This window comes from Peromyscus maniculatus, chromosome 19 (genome assembly GCF_049852395.1).
Source record: "Peromyscus maniculatus bairdii isolate BWxNUB_F1_BW_parent chromosome 19, HU_Pman_BW_mat_3.1, whole genome shotgun sequence".
NCBI classification, from domain to species: domain Eukaryota; kingdom Metazoa; phylum Chordata; class Mammalia; order Rodentia; family Cricetidae; genus Peromyscus; species Peromyscus maniculatus.
The window spans coordinates 46,832,212-46,853,045 of record NC_134870.1 but is presented as its reverse complement, the minus strand read 5'-3'; the positions used below and the strand labels follow the sequence as shown (position 1 = coordinate 46,853,045).

The following is a 20,834-nucleotide window of genomic DNA, read 5'->3' as shown; positions in this document are numbered from 1 at the left end:
CACCCCCCCCTACACCCATGTCATAGTACCTTAAATAAATATGGGAAATGGCAAAGTGAAAATGGACACTCTGCAGAGAAACAATAGCACTCTGTTCAGTATGTGAAAAGGGCATAAAACCTGAAATTGAGAGCGAGGGCAGGGGGACCCTTTGATTTTACAACCTGACAGGGCCGTAACCGGCTCAGTGCTGAACAAGGGAGTTATACAGTGCTCTGGGTCAGCCAATATTTGCAAAGACTCTTTGTTCCTCGCTATCATCTATTGTCTCTCTGGATCAAGGGGTGCCTTCAAATGGGGCTGGCCTAAGCAGACGGACTCTGCTTCTAAGGCAGCATCTGCCTTGAATTTCTTATCACGCCATCATCATAAAACGTTATAGCAGCTGAGGAGTCATTTTAATTCCATATTCTGTTCCAGGTCAAGGTAGGCAGGCTTTGACTTTATTAGCATTTCTGTTTAGAAGAACTCCAGAAACAGTCTATTTACTGGAGCATTAATGATTGTAGCTAGTGAACAGCAAGCAACAAATGTTAAGAGAATTGTATAGATCAACACCTCCGAGGAATCTTTCTGAAACTGTTATTATAAACACAGAAGTAAAATGTAGTTGCAGACAATTGAACTTATATCCTAAGTGTGAAAAGAGGACATTTAATTGGATGTTGCATCTTTGAATGATTTTAGAGCAGTTTTTAAATTGCAAGCTCTGTAGATACATTTGTGTTCCTGATTTGAGCTAACCACTCTTGGTATGCTGAATGGATTTTAAACTCTATGATGAACAGTGAGTGACTCATGAGAACATCCATTCTCCTCTGACCTGAGGATAAAGGGCTTGAGAAACTTGAATTCATGGTTTTTCATGATCCATGGGAGCCAAGAGTAGTGCCTGGGCAATTTTATCATCTCTGAAAGCAAAATCCATCCACAGAAGCTATTCTCTAAGAATAATTTAGAGACTTTTGCTAGGTCCATTTATTCTTTTGGGTTATTAAGAAATCAATTGGTAAGTAGCCACTGTAGTCTAATAAAATTTTCTTTTACAGCATTTTGTTAAATGTCAACATTTATATTAGTCTTCATCGTTACGATCTTTCTTTCCCAGCATAAAACTGTCAAGAGAATTAATTATCAGAGAGCTCAGTTTTACTCTTGGACCACAAAATCAAGAACCTGATTGTGGCAACAGCAGTGACAGGAATATTTAAGAACAGGATATTATCTTGTTTCATATGAATGCTAAGATGTTTCAAACCTGGTCCAAGTTCTTTAGTGTTTTGCAGTTCTATATATTAAGGAAAACAATGAGCACACTCTAAATATAAGTTTATGGAATAATACAAGGAAGAAAGTTTATCTTTTTCACAGTCAAGAATAAAATTATGTTTATGGGGGCTGGAGAGATGGCTCAGGGGTTAAGAGCACTGACTGCTTTTCCAGAGGACCTGGGTTCAATTCCCAGCTCCCATGTGGCTGCTCACAACTCCAAGATCTGACACCCTCACACAGACATACATGCAGGCAAAACACCAATTCACATAAAATCAAAATGAATAAATTATTTTAAGAAAGTATAGTGCTTATGCAATGAAAGCTATTAATGGGTGTAAGATGCAGACTTGAGAAACTACATGGAATTGTCTTTTACGTAGTCAGTAATTCCTTAACCTTGGTTAGTGTCTTTTACTTGAAATTTACCCAAAACTGTCCTGCACACAAGTATAAAAATCATTCTATGGCTTTTGGCTCCTCATCTCCAGACCCAGTCTTCTCCTCCCCTTCAAAACAGTATCCACTTCCATTTTTTGGTTTAGCCTTAATATATGTTTTAATACTTCTACTGATGTTTTGTTTTCTGGCTCACTAGATTGACTTTATAAATTATGCTTATCTCTGGCACTCTGTTGAATCACCTTCTTTTATCAGTACTTTCCTTAATTCGTCTTCACTTTAGAATTCTAAGATGATAAAAGGAATCACTCCAGGCTCCTTTTCTTTTCAATGACTGATCTGGCAGAAGGATATATATGTATATGTTTATTTCTCTAAAGGTCTAGATGCTTTTCCTTTTCATGGTTGTTTTTAATTTCTGTGTTTTATTTTTCTATATCAGACCTGCAATGCATCTAGAAGCCTTCACGTTTCAGTTTTGCTCTTTCAGTTTTCTTATACAAAAATGCATGAAAAATCAGGAATGAGCTTCAGACGTATGCAGAAAAGAAAGACTTAAGGGATGTAAAAGCCCTTTTCAAACAATGACTGCAATGTGAAATGATTAATTCAAGAACACTTAGCATAAAACATGTTTGAAGATGTCTCTCTGAATTACTGTGTGCATTTTCAAAATATGGAAATATTATGAAAACAGGAAAAAACAGCTAAAGTAAAGCCTATTCCATGATATTCATGAGCTTCAGAATTCAGTGAGAATGTTTTAGGAGTCATTTGGGCAATGACTAACACTATCTGGATAGTCAGATTCTCCATGTGTGTGGTTGATTTATTGCATACCCCAATAAACTTATCTGGGGGTCAGAGAACAGAACAGCCACTATATTAAACATAGAGGTTAGGCAGTGGTAGTACATGGCTTTAGTCCTACCAAAGACAGAGATCCATTCGAATTTCTGTGAGTTCAAGGCCACCCTGGAAACAGAGACAGGCATGGTGGCACATACATTTAATCCCAGCACTTGTGATCTCATGTCTTTGCTTGGAAAGGACACACACCTTTAATTCCAGGAAGCGATGGCAGGAAGCAGAAAGGCATATAAGGCTAGAGGGCCAGGAACTAGAGGCTTCTAAGCTTTTAGGCTTTTAAGCAGTAGTTCAGCTGAGATCTGTTCAGGTGAGGACTCAGAGGCATACAGGATCAGCTGAGGAGTTGGGGTAGTGAGGTTGGCTGTGGCTTGCTCTGTCTCTCTGATCTTTCAGAATTTATCCCAATAGCTGGCACCGGGTTTGTTCTTCTTACTATTAATAAGACCTTTGAAGATTTGTGCCACACGTGTGTCCTCTTCCCTTTGCTGCCTGAATCTGGCACACTAGATGGTAAAGGGGAGTGGAATGGAGTGGCGTGGTGTTCGGTCTCACTGCCGTTCATTCAGAAAAGAAGCTAGTTTTCTTCCTCCAAAGTGAGTATTCATTGGCTTAAGTCTGTAATGATGTCTATGATAGAATGTATTTTTTCCCCCAAGAAAACAAAGAAAGTGAAAATGCGAATGACCCCACACAAATATCCATTTGAGATAAACGTGAAGACCACAGCGCTCCCCTTTGCTCTTAGTCATTACTGCCGGTTGCTGCATATGATTTTGCCTTATTCACGATTATTATTTATTTTCTCGATTTGCCTGTCTGAGAAAATGTGAAGTTCCTTACTTGTAGAAAAGAAATTTCAATTTCTTCTCATTGTACAACTTTTTACTTATGTGATTTTCCCTGCATGCTTTGCTTTCTATCAAGTTATATGGTAATGTTGATTTGTTGATTTTATCTCTAAGCTTTCTTGCAGTGAAAAAAAAAAAAGAGAGAATTAAGTGTACCTACTCTTGAATATTCAACTTTATTGTCCTTTGAAGAAAAACCAACAAACTTCAGCCTCTTAACATTAAGTTCAGCTTGTAAATAATATGAAATTTTCAAATGTTAGAGACATTTCAATGATTTAAAAAATGTTGAAAACTAATATTTCACATTTAAAATAAAAACAGCATGCATATTTTCATTGTGTCTAGACCATACAATAAGAATCATAATTCTAGTTATTTCAATTTATCAAGTATGTCTGCCCATGCCATGGGGTCCAATAGACACTTCTAAAGTTAATTCTAACTTCCCTTTTTTTTTTTTTTTTTTTTTTCGAGACAGGGTTTCTCTGTGGGGCGTTTACCCACCACCCCCACAGCTTCCCAGAGTTTTCTTGAGTGCGATCAGCAGGAAATATTAGATAGAAGGATTTATAGCAGAGAATCTTGCGGAGATAAACAGATAGAAAATAAAGGATAGCCCCGAGAGGGCCTGGAACCTATTCCAATGGGCCCCGACTGTCTCTGGCCCAGGGTTTTTATAGAGATGCCAAGGGGTGGAGCAAAAGACCTCCTCCCCCAGCACAGCCAAGTGCAGACCATCTCAGACACCTGCACTCAGACCCGTGGTCCTGATCATCCTCTATTCGGACCTGCTGGGTAAAGCCACGAGGAACCCCAGAACGGGCTCCCACATTTCTCTGTGTAGCTTTGTACCTTTCCTGGAACTCGCTTTGGAGACCAGGCTGGCCTTGAACTCACAAAGATCCGCCTGCCTCTGCCTCCCGAGTGCTGGGATTAAAGGCGTGCGCCACCACCGCCCAGCCCTAACTTCCCTTTTGTTGCCTGAAGTTTCAGTTACTATTATAATGTTTATTGTTATTGTCTCTTTTTACATGTCTTTACAGGAATATCTCATTCAGAATTTACTTCCCTACAAATAAGAAAGAGAAACACTGATTGTAAGTATTATCTCTTGCATTAAACATTTAGACCTAGAATGCCTAGCCAACACTGAGAATGTAAGCTCCCATTGTTGATCTGTTCTCTTTCCCCTATTATGTAGCTTTTATCCTTTGGTCAGGGGACACTGTGTCTGTTACAAGAAAAAAAGTAAGAAAAAAACACCTCTTCATGATGCCCAGTGGTCAAAATTGTGTCCCAGGTCCTAGCTGCAAAAGAAAACAGAAAATCAAGTATTTATGGCCACGAATGAGGCAAAATATATCTGGAATCTTTCATGCCTTCCTCTGAAGACTTCATTGTCCTGGAAAGTGAATTAATGTCAAACCATTCAAGTCTTCATATGCCTGAAGATTTCTGGATGTTCTCATATGCCTACAGATTTCTGAATGTTCTCATTTCTTCTGAACTCAGCTTTTCCTGAGTGACAACTGGAATGCGGTTGAGTCCCATTGGTGTTCATACAGAAAATAATCCAGTTTTCTTTCTCCAAAATGAGTATTCTATCAGTTTAAGTCTGTAATTATGTCTATGATAGAATGTATTTTATTGCTGGATTCTAAATAATACCTGCTAAGCACTAAGGCTCCATCGCCCAATTTTATTTTGGAATCTTCTGACAAGAACTAGACTGGTTCTCATCATTATTATTTTTGATGAAGGACAAGTCTAGTTTTCTCACAACAGAGAGCTTTGACATTCTTAGTACATTCTGGTTTTCCTCATTTTATCTACTTTTAAAATTGTTTATTAATATAGTTCAGTATCAGTTGGTTCTTTTAATTTGAATATTCTAATTTCTAATGGTTTTTATTGAGATAATTTATACATTTAAGGCTTGCTTTTTCAGTGAACAGTTCAATCACTTTAGTATATTTTCAGAATTATGTAACAATCACCTAAATATAATTTTAGAATACCTTAATCAAAAATTGTACCTATTAGAAGTCACTTCCTGTCTATGTGTTTGTCCTTGTCCAGCCCTACACAGCCAGTAATCTAGTTTTTTACCTATGGATATGACTCATTTTGCATGCATCATATAAATGAGATCATTAAATATATGGTATTTTATGACTACTTTTTGTCATTTAATGAGATGTTTTTAAGAGCTATCTATTTTAAATACAAATTATTTCAATGTGTACATAAAATTATGTATCTTCATGGGGTAATCTGATATTTTGATTGATGTATATATTGAATAATATTTGGCATTTATCTTCATGATAAAAAATCATCTATTGCTCTTAGTTTGAGTTGCACATTTAAAATACCTGTGCTTATTTCCCCAGATTCATTTTCACCTTCAATTTTCTGGAGCTCTTCCCATGAAAGGATGAGTAAGAATAGTTAGTGCTTACATGATAAATAGCATAAAAGTGTAACTCAAGAACTAATACTTAGGCTATTGAAACGATCTTTGTGGAAGGAGAAAAGAGATTCATGTTTTGAAAGACAGCTTTTACAGACAGCCAAGGTACACTCTCACAAAAGCTGCTTGAGGGTCATGTGAGTGAGGTTATCATATCTGAATAAGAGAGTGATTGAGGGGGGAAATGCACAATAGAGCAGGAGGATATTAAGTATAGCTACCACAAGAGTCGTTTTTTATTGGTTAGATAGTATCATGTATCCTGATGAACTGCATTGATCACCCTCTGGCGCAGTTTCTCCTTTTATTTCCCAGGAAAGAAAGAACAAATGAGGAAAAACTAGCAGGGCCTTTCTGAAGTAAGACACACACCTCACGGAAACCCACAGACTGAGAAGGTGGTGGGAGGGTTCAGCAAGGACTTCCTGCTGCATTGACAGTGCTCTCCAGGGATCAGCCTTTCCTACACAAACACAAGGCAGAGAGGGAGGGCTTTGGTGCTGCTCTGCAGGCTCCAGAAAGCCTGAATATGTTACACATCTGTGGGTTCAGACCAGAGGAGATGATCCAAGGCCTGTATCTGAGCTCTGAGACTTATGGGGAGAGATCTGAGGCCCTCAGTTCTCAGCAAAACATTTATGAGAAAACTAAGAGGAATATAAGACCTGCCACTATAGTTTCATAGATCATTTCAGGGGTTTTGTTTGTTTGTTTCTGGTGTCTTAGTGTCTCCATTGTAATCTATTAAAAGAGATTAATTGAAATTTATACTGTTCATATAATTTCATACTATATGTAGGGTAAGTACAACAAGCAAGGCAGAGAACAGACATTACTATATTTATAGAAGTAGCAGTCAACTGTGACCGAAGTAGAGAGCAATAAAATTAGAACTAAACTCACTGTGTCCACAATATCCAAAGCATAGGATACTGTGGGAGCAGAGATCTGGACTACCTCACTGCATCTTTGGGTTGAATGAGACTCAAAGAGGGTTTCTCAGAGGAAATGACTAATGGATACAAGTGGGTAAGTGCTTCCAGATACAGCAACAGATTGGGAGAGGTACAGAGAGAAAGATCATCATTTCAAATGAGGAAAATGGCCACTTTACAGAGAGAAAATTATGCATTCAAAAGACATTAAGCAGTTGGCTATGAGTGGATAAAAGGGAGGGGACAGGAAGGAGCAGAGAAAAAGCTGAAGCTGCTGAAGGCCCCATAATACAGGGCTTCATGTGCATCCTAAAGTACTCAACCTTGCTTGTAAGGGAAATGAACTCACTGAATGATTTTAATTAGGGGACTGTCATTACAGGGCATGCATTTCAGAAAGATTATTATGACTGCTACATGAAAAATGTGTTGGGAGAAATAAGGCGGCAGAAAATGAGTGCCGATGCCAGGCTTCTAAAACTCCACACTAGAGGTGATAACCAAGTGAGATGTGATGGTTGCTCAAGTGGGGATGGAAGCAACTTGGTAGAACAATTTGGACAGATGAGGGAACCAGAAGGTGATACTCTGGAGAAATATTAAATTATCCTATGTGAGAGAGCTGAAAGGAGGAGGAAGTCTATCAGTCAAGCACCATGTCCTGATGAAGGTGGGTAGGGGAATGATGGCACAGTGCACTAAGTTTAGACCCATTGTAACCATTTCATGATTTGTTAAATCACAGGGGGGTTTATTGTGTGCACTGAAGACAGAAGGAGACTTGGAGAGTTTAGATGGATGGCATCCCTTGGTACTAACTGGTATCCTTAGGTAACGGATACCCACATGTTTTTAGCACATCTTTACTTGCCTTTATTTGGCTCCTAAGTCACTGTAAAATTCCCTTCTTCCTCCTCCTCCTCCTCCTCTCCCTCCTCCTCCTCCTTCTCCTTCTTCTTCTTGTTTTTTTTTTTTTTCAAGGCAGGGTTTCTCTGGGTAGCTTTGCACCTTTCCTGGAACTCACTCTGTGGCCCAGGCTGGCCTCAAATTCACAAAGAATTGCCTGCCTCTGCCTCTAGAGTGCTGGGATTAAAGACCTGTGCCACCACTGCCCCGCTCCTTTCTTCTTTTAAGCAGTGCCTGTTCTTTGCATTTATAATGGAGAAGCCCTGAGATGTCGAGTCAACAAGGTCCAGTCTCTGTTCATAAGTAGCTGTCAATCTCAGTTCTTGATTTGCAGCAAGCAGTGACTAGGAGAAGAAACAGACTGATTTGGAGTTGTATCATCATCACATGCCAACTTAATAACAAGCGTCAAGTTTTACTTCGTTGTCTAAGCAGCAATGCATGTTTCACAGTCCTCACCTATTTACTATTCTATCAAGATTTTCCCCCCCTCTGGTTAAAGGAAAAGATTTTGTGCTACAGAGAACATGACCTTTCAATACCCAACCACTGCCACCAGGACCTCAGTGTTTAGTTGTGAATATGGCTACACGTAAAAACTGCATTTCATAGCCAATCTATAGCTATATGGGGACCTGGCAAGTGTTGAAGTTCTGGACAGTGACAATTCCATCCTATAGGGCTACTGAAATGTCTTCTGATAGAATGGAACACAATTTGACTTCATAGTGGCATCCACCCTATTACCTGAAGTGCAGATGGAGAAACTGGACCTGGAGTGGGCAACTTGCACTTTGCAGGGAGGCTTTATGGTGGCATAGCAGTGATCTGGAAAGCACCTATGTATGCAGTGACATTGCAGAGCTCCCACAGAATTGTGATAGGAACATCAGCCATTCTTCACATGGAAAAGAAATAAATTCCTAGTTGGTTTTTTGTTTCTATATCTATAAAGTAAGACCAAACCTATCCCTAACACATTATCCCTCAACCCAAAATTTAAAAAAAAAAATCAATTAACCAGAGAAATCATTTGCCTAGTGATTCTTTTCAAGTCAACTAAACTTTGGCTAAGATCTTATCCTTGCAGTCATTTTAAAAAGGTATGACCATATTAACATTTGCCAGAGTTTGAATTATGGGATGAGGGACACAGGGGTAGGAAATAGCCTCCCAGTTAGAAAATTCTCAGGTGGTGAGGGACACTGGCATGCTTTCAACTCATACTGTATTCAATAAGTTACTTGGTGGTGATGCACTTGTAAGGCAAACCTCTGAGACCAAAGTGCTGTGAACCTAGGACAGTTGATTGTAGCACACACAAAACAACAACAACAAAGCAAATCTCCTCCTCCACTCTCTCCTTGTTGCCAGAGGAGACGACAAAGACCAAGGCTTGATCAACTAACTCTAGGAACTCAATGGTGTGCTCTTGTGTATCTTATCTGAACCATGTCTTTATCAGCCACCTACATGGGATGTACCGGGCAATTTGCCACTCATTGTTTTTGTCTGAATCTCAGGTAGGACTTTTCAGTTCTCATCTCTAGTTCTCGAGAATACTGCTTTTGAAGAAAAATATTGATAGCTACTGCAAATAATGTATAATGCAATTTGAACTTTCCAAGATATTATGAAATTTATTTAAAAACAAAAGGTCTGCCATATATATTATAATACACACAGACATATAATGCATGTATAAACACATTCACACAGTTGGAGAAGGAGAAAGAGAATAGTAGTTAACACATCATATTTTAACATGGTAAATTCAGTAAGTTCTGGCAATCTATCTACAGCCATGCTACTGAAGATAGATTACAAATAATGTTTCTCCTTCACAGAAGGTCTTAGAATGGTGAGTACAAAAATTGATTTATGATTAACATCATGAATCCCTTATCACTTGCAATCACATGAGTACGGCATATGAATTAACTTTACACTGTTACTGAGAAGACAATGTTGACAGAACAGGTGATCATTCAGTACTCAGTATTCCCAACAGGTCATTGATCTGCAGCTTTATCTTCTTTAGTGTTAGGAGAATAATTGTCTCAAAATGACAAATGTTGCCAATGCTTTGTTCCCTAGACAATGGGATCGTGAAACAGGCAATTAGACTTGGGAGTTTCAGATCAATATTTTGATAACTTTTAAAGATGAAACATGCTTTTGATAGTTGCCAAAGTTAAGGGGCTATATTAGGAGGGAGGCTTTCAGGCAGGGAGTCAGTGCATGTCCAGCTGTAATTAATGATGCATCTATAATATTAGTAGACCACCAAGTGAAATTAGCTAACAAATGGCTACTATGTTTTTACTTCTCTTTCATGATTTGCTTTATCTTAATATAAATGTGGTAAAATTAATAGCAACAAACAGTATGGCAGTTCATTTAGTTTAATTATTTTTCACTGCTTTCAAGTGATACATTTAGCTTCAAAGATAAGACCATTTATGATCTTTAAATTATAAAATTTAAACTTTAAAATTAATAATTTTGTTTATATTTAAAATTTTTGAATCATTTCTACCATTCTTTCAGATATAAAAGAGCAAAAAATCTTTTAAAGTTTAGTTATTATTCAAAATTTAATCTTGCAAAATAAAAAAGGAAGAAACTTAAAAATATTTAGTTTCTAGAACTGGATGAGTGAAAAACAAAACAAAACAGTGATTTGCCCTGTTTTTATTTTAACTCTTAATACATCATTAGATTGTTCAGTAAACATTTTTACCTGCTTTGAGTTAGGAAACTGGAATTTTCTTGTGTTTCTTCTCATGTGCCTGCTGAGAAATATCATTCACAGTAAAAGGAACCCAGTACTAAATGTTAGGAGTCACTTGAAAAAAAAATCAAGAAAACCTCTCAAAAATTTCCTACATGAACAGGGACTAAGTCATAAAATATTTGCTCCCTGCCCCCAAAAAATGGAAGGAAAACTAAGAATCCCCGAGATAGCAATTTTAAAGCAGTGATTTATTAAGAGAATGTGTGAGAGAAAAGAGTGTGATTCTCAAACTCTTGGAAATTAAACAACCCACTACCCAGTGATGAATGGTCCAAGGAAGAAATCAAGAAGGAAATAAAAAAAAATTCCTGGAACTAAATGAAAGTGAAAACGCAACACAACAAAACATCTGGGACACATTAAAAGCAGTTTTAAGAGGGAAATTTGTAGTTACATTAAAAAATCAGAAAGAGTATAAATAAATGACTTAATGATGCAAGGCAAGAATTTGGAAACACAAGAGCAAACTAAAGCCAAATCCACTGGGCAGCAAGAAATCATAAAAATCAGCACAGAGATTAATGAAATAGAAACAAAGCAAAGACTACAAAGAGTCAATGAATCTAAGAGCTAGTTCTTTGAGAAGATAAACAAGATTGATAGACTTTTGGCCAGCTGACAGAAAGAAAGAAAGTACCTAAATTAACGGGCTCAGACATGACCAGAAAACCTGTACAATAAACACATAAAAGTTCAGAATAAGGAATATTTTTAAAAAATCATGTACTCCATTAAATTGGGAAATCTAAAAGAAAGGGATAAATTTCTAGATCCATCAAAATCATCAAAGTTAAACCAAGAAGATTAACAACCTAAAGAGACTTATAAAAACAAGTGAAGAAATTGAAACTATTAAGTCTTCAAACTAAAAAAAGCCCAGGCCCAGATGAATTCACACCAGAATTCTACCAGACTTTCAAAGATCTATAGCCAATCTTTCTTATGCTATTCCAAGAAATAGAAGGAACATTACTAAACTCTTTCTATGAAGACAAAATTAATCTAATACCAAAATCAGGTAAAGACTCAACAGAAAATAAAAACACAGGCCAATAGCCTGATGAACATAACATCAAAAAATCATAAAAACTTGCAAACTGAATATAGACATACATCATAAAGATTATCCACTATGACCAAGTTGGCTTTATTCTGAAGATGCAAGGGTCATTCAACATATGCAAGTTAATAAATGCAATGGATTAAATAAGTAGACACAGATAAAAACCACTTGATTATATCAATAAATATAAAAAGATCCTTTACAAAACCAACATGCTGTCATGATCAAAGTCCTGGAGGGTAGAACTGGAGGGAACATTCCTCAACATAATAAAAACTGTATGACAGACCCTCAACTAACACCATGCTAAATGGGGAAGACTTGAAGCAATCTATTTGAAATCAGCAAGAGGGATAGGACTGCTCACTATATCCACACAGTCAAAACATTGGTAAGATTAATATCATAATAATGATCATTCTTACCAAAGCCTATTTACAGATTCAATACAATCCCAGGTAAAATCCCCATCTCATTCTTCACAGAAACAGAAAAAAAAATCCTAAAATTCATTTAAAACCCCAAAAGACACAATATGTCCAAAAAATTTAGAACAAAAAAAAATACTGGAGGAATTACCACTTCTGACATCAATATATATTACAGAGTAAATAATAATAATAATAATAATAATAATAATAAATTAATAATAAAGTATGGTACTGGCATAAAAAGAGACATGTAGACCAATTTAACAAAATAGATCCAAACATGAGTATACATAACTGTGACACTTTATATTTGACAAAGATGGCAAAAAACATAAACTGGAGAAAACACAGCATCTTCAACAAAGCATGCTGGGAGAACTAGATACACACATATAAAAAGAAATTCTATCTATATCTATCACTTTGCACAAAAACAAACTGTGCAGATAACAGACTTAAATGTGAAACCAGAAACACAGAAACTTCTAGAAGAAAACACTGGTATCACACTACATAATATTGGTGAAGTCCTTTCTGAATAGGACTCCATTTACCCAGCAATTAAGGCCAACAATTGACAAGTGGAACCTCATAAATTTAAAAATCTTCCGAACAGCTAAAGTAACAACCAATAAAGTAAAAAGGGAACCCACAAAATGGGAGAGAATCATTGACAGCTATACATCTGAATATATGGAAAAGTCAAAAATAAATACAAAACAAAACCTATAACCCATTCAAAAATTGGTCTTGGGACATGAACAGAGAATTCTCAAAAAGAAGAAATCAAGGAGTCTAAGAAATATCTCAAAAAGTTGTTCAAAATCCCTGGCAATTAAAGAAATTAAAATCAAAATAAATTTGAGATTTCATCATATTCCAGTCAGAATGGCAAAAATCAATAACAAACGCTAAAGAGGATGTGGGGGTGGGGCTATCACTTACTGTTGATGGAGTTGAAAACTGCCCCAACCCCTCTGGAAATGAGTGGGGAGAACTTCCAAAATAAATCTACCATGTGACCCAGCTATACTGTCCTCTGATATATGCCTAAAGGACTTGATAACTTACTCCATAGGTATTGGCTTAGCAATGTTCATTGTCTCTCTATTTACAGTAGGTAGGAAACAGAATCAACTTAAATGTCTTTCTTAGTTACTTTTCTATTGCTGTGAAGAGACACCATGACCCAAGCAATAAAAGACGTCATTTAACTGGGATTTGCTTACAGTTTCAGAGGGTGAATTCATGCCCATCATGGTTAGGAACATGATAACAGGCAGGCAAGCTGGCACCAGAGAAGCAGCAGGCAGAGAGAAAGAGACTGGGCCTAGCATAGGCTTTTGAAACCTCAAAACACATCTCCAGTGACACACTTCCTCCAACTGATCCATATTTCCCAATCCTCCTCAATAGGAGTTCTTCCAACTAAGGATCAAGCATTCAAATATGAGTCTATGGGGCGCGGGGGGGGGGGGGGCATTCTCATTCAAACCACCATGATGTCCTTCAACAGATGGATGGATAATGAAATGTGATAAGTATATACTGTGAAATACTGTTCGCTGATCAAGAAAAATAAAATCACAAAATTTGTAGGTAAATGGATGGAATTAAAAGAAATCATATTGAGTGAGATAGCCCAGGCCTGGAAAGATGAATGTTCTCTCTCATCTGTGGTTCCTAGCTCCAAGTCTTCAGATGTGAGTATATAGCATGGAGTCACTACCACAGAAACCAGGAGAGTAAAAAAGGGGACCATAAAGGGAAGAGCTAGAGAATGGGATAGCAGGATATAAGAGATATGAAAGGAGAAATGAATACAATAGAGGGTGCTTTAATTCAAGAGGGAGGGGGCCTGAGGCCAGTACAGGGGAGAGGGAGTGAAGAAGGTTAAGAAACCTTAAGGATGTTTGAAAAGGCTATATGTATCATATTATTAATTAACTATTTACTCTAAATAGCATATAACACATACAAATCTATGTGCATATGTACATATACATAGTTTAAATGAAGTTATATCACCTGGGCTGACAAAGCTCCTTCCGTGAGCCATAGACATGTTATAACAAAAGCCCCAATCCCAAGCATGGGAAACTCTCCTTTGGTTGGTCATGGGATTCCAAGAGACTCCCAAACAATATAGGCTATTGCTGTTGCCCGTGTTTGCTTCCCAGATGTTGATGGTAGTCCTTATTGCTAAAGACATCATGCACTTTGGAAAAAAGACCTGGACTCGGAGTGGATCTGACTTGAAAGGCTCCTTCCTGAGGACTAGTTTTTGTACTACTGGAACATGTTATACAAGCTTCCAAGAGAGGGAAGCAGTGGATAGTTCTCCCCAGCTGTAATACAACTAATAGTCCTACCCAACCATGATGCCCAGGAAGCACAACAACCAGCATGCCATGATAATCCTGAAGGTTCAGTGGTGGTATACATATGTTGGTAGTAACCAACGGCTCTCTCAATAGGATGGAAAACCATATCTGGTCCCGGAAACCTAGAAAACTACCCAGGGCTAGCAATGTCATGGATCCTAGAGAAGAATCTACCACTGTCCTAATCCAGCATATTTTTAATTGTATTCTACCTACTTATCCTTATACTCACAGATGGGTATAGCTCTCACCACTCATTGAAATAAGCACTTTTTGAAACAGACTACCAGACAAGGACCATTATGAAAAGCCACAACAAAAAGCAAAGAACAACTGATCATGGGTGTTCAGGTGCAAATGGTATGTCTACAACACAACCCCCTCACCTAAGGCTTAGTGGACATTGCAGAACAGGGAGTGGAACACCTGTTGTGACAATGTGTCTCCTAAAAATGACAGGAAAGCTTTGTCCATGATACCTCAGCATGGCTATCTAAATAAGCACAACAGGCTGCTGACATGGAAGGGGGAAATCTCATGGGGTCCTCCACATTGACAAAGTACTACTGGAACTGAGGAGAGCAAACACTGAGAGCAAGAGCAATAGACTTTCTTAGGGAGACGCCCACTAATTGCTTATATAATACCAAGTTCTCAATCATGAAATGACACACATACAAGTACACTAAGTGAGCTGAGAAGTTGTATTTATACACTTAAGCGTGTACATGTAAGTGTGCGTGTGTGTGTCGTGATAATAATTAAAGAAAAAGAAGCCATGATTTCCACAGGGAGCAAGGGGTGTACACAGGAAGGACTGGACAGAGGAAAGGAAAGGGTGAAATGATGTCATGTTTAATTAAAAATAAATTTTAAAAAGAAAAAAACTAAATGTGTTCTTTGACAAAAAAAGAGTATGAGTCTATCATTTCGGTGAATGCAAAGCATGGAGAAAAGTATTAGGAATTCTGCACAGAAGGTGAGTTTTGTGATGATGAATGTTCTCTTAATCCTGGTGAGTGGTAGGCAACCCCACAATAGGGGCAAAGGGCAATGAGCTGGGGACATACCATTCTGCAGCACATTCCTAAGGCTATTTGTTGGCATGATTCTACATTGTAAGATAATTACATCTATTGCTTCTCTTTGGAGGAGGTAGCCTCGAGTGGTTTGGAACACCTTGCCTGGAAAGTGTGTGGTGGAGAGAGACAGTATATGCATTTTTGTCTGCATGTTACTATTTGCATTTCCTTAGCAGCTCATACCTAAATGTTCAACAAAACTATGTGTATTGATGCAGCTTAGCAATTTGGGAAGGAGGGTGAAGCAGAAATGTCAGGACCAAGACAGGAAGTCTCTTTGCAGTTGTACCGGCCAGTTTTTCTGGCAGAAGGGCCAGGTGGAAGTATTTCGTTTGAAGGCATGGGTCATCTCAGCTGAGAAAGAGAACATGAGAGGTGGATACCAGGCAAATTCTAGATGAGAAAGTTGCTCTGTGCTCTTCTTGGTTAGAGGATGCTCAGTTCATTCTTAGAACTTCGAGGAGAGGCTGTGTATTCTATTCAGGTTACATTTACTTCCAAGAGAAGTAGAGGCAGTTGTAGAATACGTAGAGGGAGGGTGGCTGGAGAGGGAGTTCCATATGTCCACTCTAGAGTATCCAGCTCATGGCTAAAGCTCTAAGATTTGTTTGCGTCTGACTCACACATGCAGGGCTACTGTTAACACAGACTGTTACTTTGCCCAATTTATCCTAATTCTGGTTAACATTAATTATTCTGAAGTCCTCATCTGTGCAAGACCTTGAAGGTATGTTAAAATATTTTTTAACAATCCCCTGTTGAATGCTAAAATCCACAGTTTAAATTTTATTGTTTCCATGGATGGAATAAAAGATTATGCCACTTTTCCTTATGTTGAAACTTAGTTTTGATTTCAAACAGAATTTCCTTGTGTCTAGAAATAATTATGTAAGAGGTCATTCAAAAATCCCATGCTGTATTATTACACAATATGGTAGAAAATAAGAATTATCTATAAAGATTTTTTGCAATGCTTTTTTCACAATGTTTTACATTAGTTTTCCATTTCTGACATCATTCGAAATGTTTTCACAGATGTGGAACTTTAATTTCCCTCTGCTTGAAAAACTGCTCCTGACCCGAAACTGCTGCTTAGATGCTGGATAGTAAGCCATTTTTAACCTTCTTTAAGACACTGACACTGTAATAATGCTAAAATGCTCCCTTTATTTCATGGAGTGAGATTAATGGAAGGACACTAATGTCACAGTGTGATATTAGGATGGTGATGACATTGACTGTTATGCTGTGGTTAGAAATGAGTGGGGGGTTGACAAATCCCAACTGTCCTCTATATATCAAGAGGAGAAGAAGACTCAACTTTTTCGAGTGTGACATCTTTGGAGAGGAATGATGATATTGAGTCACATTGGTAGCCAAAAGGAAGAGGAAAACGATTGAGTTTAGTTTAGTCTTGCATATTTTTATAAGGTCAATTCAAGTTGTATTGAAATCACTACATTGGCATTTCAAGGAGGGATTTTGGCTTATACTTGAAAAGTGGTGGCTGTAAGAAAATGCATATTAACTGATTACTATATTTGAGGGCAAGAATTCATTAGAGAGTTGGGGAGAAGGGGTCAGAATCTGACTTAATGGTAAATATAGACATTTTGGAATGAAGAGTGGAACTGGAAAAGTTAGAATTGTATAAGAGAAGGAAAATGTCAGGATGTAGCTTAATATTATGAAGTAATGGTAATAAAAAGAAACTTTTAAGGAAGGTTTTTTTCTGAGTTTTATCATATATGTGTATATCTTATGGCAATGCTGGATTCTCTTTCAAGAGCCATTGTGTGGACTGGTAGATTGACAGCTCAAGGGACCACCTCTTCAGAGCCACCACTCAGACCAGTTTTCCTTGGACTGTTGCCAGTCAGTGACTAACTACAATGGGGGTGTTATTAGAGATGGTTTCTGCTCAACATTGGCTGCTAGGCAACTGTTGCTTGGAGACTCCTCTGCAGCCTGAATGATTTTCTTAGAACTATACTGCTGTAGCTCTTCCCACCCTAACCCTCTGGCCCTTACTCCTTTAGTGGATACCGAGCCTGCTCTTGCTGGCTCTGCTGCTCTCCCTTTACCCTTCAGAAGGCCTATTTCCCAACATCCCTCTTGACATTGCTTCTAAGAAAGGCAAGCAGGTACAGGCACCCACTTCAGTTTAATAGTTGACCTGGACAGCTCTGGTAGCCTGAATCCCTCACTGATATGAACCAAATCCCTGAAATATTTATATTTAATTGATTTATTTTTTCCCCCAAGATCTAGTTATTTAGCTGTATTCTACCTTCTAAATTGTATTTATAGTCCCATCTGTGGGAAAGAGGGACAGAATTACTTTGAGTATTAACAAAATCACTGTCTTGTATATCATCCCCACCAATTTCACTGGAAAAAAAAGTTAAAGGAGTTAATGACTTATCATAACTCGTGCTGATATTAAGAGCAACATTAAGATTCATTACTAGTGGTTCTGTCTCTAGAGATCTGTGTTTCCCACCAAAGCAGAACTTTGAACTTACATTGGCTTACAAATATTTGAGGAATTCCTCAGTGTGCTTTCATTCATACTAGCAGCACAGTTCTCTGTCCTTGGTGCTGGAGTACAGAATGATAAAAACTGATCCTTTTCACATGAAGCTTCTAGTGGCATGGAGAACAGACAGTGCATGAATGAGATGCTACCCAAGCCTTTGTTTGATTTACAAGTCCAATGATATCATGTTCACATTCCGACATCTAGTTCCTAGTCTCTAAAATTAGAGTTACTTAAAGAAAAGTACTGAAGCAGGGGTGGGGGTGGCGGGTGTTAGGGAATCGATACCAGTTCCTCTATGAGAACTCAGCTCGCTGGAAGCCCAGCCTTGAATTAACACCCTAGTGACTAGAGAACTGTGATTTGATAGATGTGCACTAAAGTCAGTACATTTTAAATGAGGACCAGATTTCAAGGAAGATGGTGGAATATAATTTATAGAGTTTGCTTGACAAACAAAACCAAATATTATAGAAAGCAATTAACCTCACAGATAATAGAATTAAATCCTAAAGTTATTTATTTGAGAGTAAGGAAACATCAATTTATTTGTAGCTGATTAGGGCTTTTTAAATTAAGAATTGACCTGTCTTTCATAAAATATATCCTAATTGTGGTTCCCTCTCCTCCAACTCCTCCAATATCCTCACTATCTCCCCACCAAACAAATCCACATCCTTTCTCAAAAACAAATAGGCATCTAAACATTTTTAGAAAATGAAGTAAAATGAGATTTTAAAAAAACAAACTAAGTAGGTCAAAACAGACAAATGAAAGGAAAAGCAAAAAGTCAAAGAAAAAGAATGAGAAGAGACACCCACATTGGCATACGCAAAAATCCCCTAAAAATGCAAAACAGAAACCATAATATATTAGTAAAGACTTATAGGTTAAGAAAAAAACCCAGACAAAGTATTATCAGACAAAATAACCTCAAAAAATGCCATAGAGTTTGTTTTGTGTTGGCCATCTAATGCTGGGGGTGGAGTCTGGCCTTAAGAGTAGTTTGTATATCCAGTGAGACTCCATTAGAGAGAACCAGTTTTTTTTTCATTTTGATCCCTTATCAATTAGAGATAGTTTCTGGGTTTAGAAAGTGGGATTATGTAAACTCTCGGCACTGGAACCCTATCCAGCTCAAACTTCTGCAGGCCCAGTGCATGCTGCTACAGTCTTCAATAATTCATATGCTCATTGGTCCTGCTGTGTTTAGACAGCCTTGTTTCCTTGGTGTTCTCTATCTCTTCCGGCTCTTACAGTCTTTCTACTACCTCTTCCGCAGGGTTCGCCGAGCCATGAGAGAAAGGAATTGATGGACATCCCATTGATGACTGAGTTTTCCAAGATCTCCCACTCTCTCCACATTGTGCAGCTGTAGGTCTCTATGTTTGTTTCCATACAATACAAGACGAAGCTTCTCTGATGTCTATGAGCAAGGCATTAATCTATGAGTTATAATACATTGTCACTGGAGTTGGTTTTGTTCCTGTGTTTTTTCAGCAGACAGTAGTATTTAATTTTCACTTAGGTCCTTGGTCTATCTAGTCTCAAGTTCCTGGCCATTAGAGCAGTATTGGGGTTGGGTTCCATCTCATGGAGAGGGTCTTAAATCCAATCAGATATGGGTTGGTTACTCCCACAAGCTTTATGCCACTTATATACCCGCACATCTTACATGCAAGTCACCATTGCAGAGCAGAGGGTTTGTAGCGGGGTGGATGCTTACCTTTTTCCACAGTATCAATGCAAAGTACCATGAACATTAGTCAGTAAGAGTGAGAGATTGTCAGTAGAATCACCTCAGCTATTCCATGTTCAGTGAGTTGTGTATGTGTTGTCTTCAGCAAGGGGGCCTTACCATCAGTTTGTAGAGAGAAACTGATAACCTTGGCAATAGCCTGGGTTGTTTGAAGGTTCCCAAGGGATCCCTTTTGGCCAAAAACTCAGTTAGATTTAACCCATTCCCAGAATTGGAGAATTTATGTGGTGATGAGAAATGTTTAGAAGGTACTCTGTCTCCCCCACTATTTGGTGATTTCATTTAGATCACCTTTATACATGTATATATTGTAAGAAACTTCTACTGTATTAGGTTTCTATACAATTTCTTAAATGGCCTTCAGTTTTAGCTGTCTCTCAACATATTCCTCCCTTAACCTCTTCTTACCTTTTTCCCTACTGTTACAGGACCCCCATCCATCCATCACTGTCTAGACTATTTACTTTTCCGACTGTAATCCAATCCTCCCCCCAGTCCCTTACTCTGTACCTAATCTCTGTGGTTCTGTGGATTGTAGCCTGCTTATCAAAGACTTAACTACCAACATTCACAAACCCTAACCCTAAGCCTAAACACTTAAATGACTGTGTAAATGTACCACATTATTTTTATCCATCCATTCATTGATGAATGTCTAGTCTATTTCCAGTGTCTGGCTGTTAAGAATAGAGCCGCAGTGAACATGGTTGAACAAGTGTATCTGTGGTAGAATGTAGAGTCCTTTGGCTATATGCCCAAGAATGATATAGCTAGATCTTGAGGAAGACCTATTCTCAGCTTCCCAAGGAACCACTACCCTGATTTCCATAGTGGCTGTACATGTTTGAACTCCCACCAGCAGTGTATGAGTATTCCTCTTGCCCCACATCTTCACTAGCATGAGCTGTCATGCATCTTTTGTTGATGTTGGCCATTTGGACTGGTATAAGATGAAATCTCAAAGAAGTAAGGATGTTGAACATTTCTTTGTTTCTCAATCATTTGAGTTTCCTCTTTTGAGAACCCTTTGTTTGGGTCTGTACCCTGTTTTTAAATTGGGTTGCTTTCTT

At 38.0% G+C, this 20,834-nt stretch overlaps 1 long non-coding RNA gene across 1 annotated transcript; it reads left to right on the top strand.

Moving 5' to 3' along the window:
* Nucleotides 1-286: 286 nt before the first annotated feature.
* LOC143269492 (uncharacterized) lies at nucleotides 287-19,380 on the top strand. The gene is made up of 3 exons (XR_013045921.1): nucleotides 287-426; nucleotides 4,439-4,492; nucleotides 19,288-19,380. It is a non-coding gene; the product is annotated as an uncharacterized LOC143269492 (long non-coding RNA).
* Nucleotides 19,381-20,834: the final 1,454 nt, after the last annotated feature.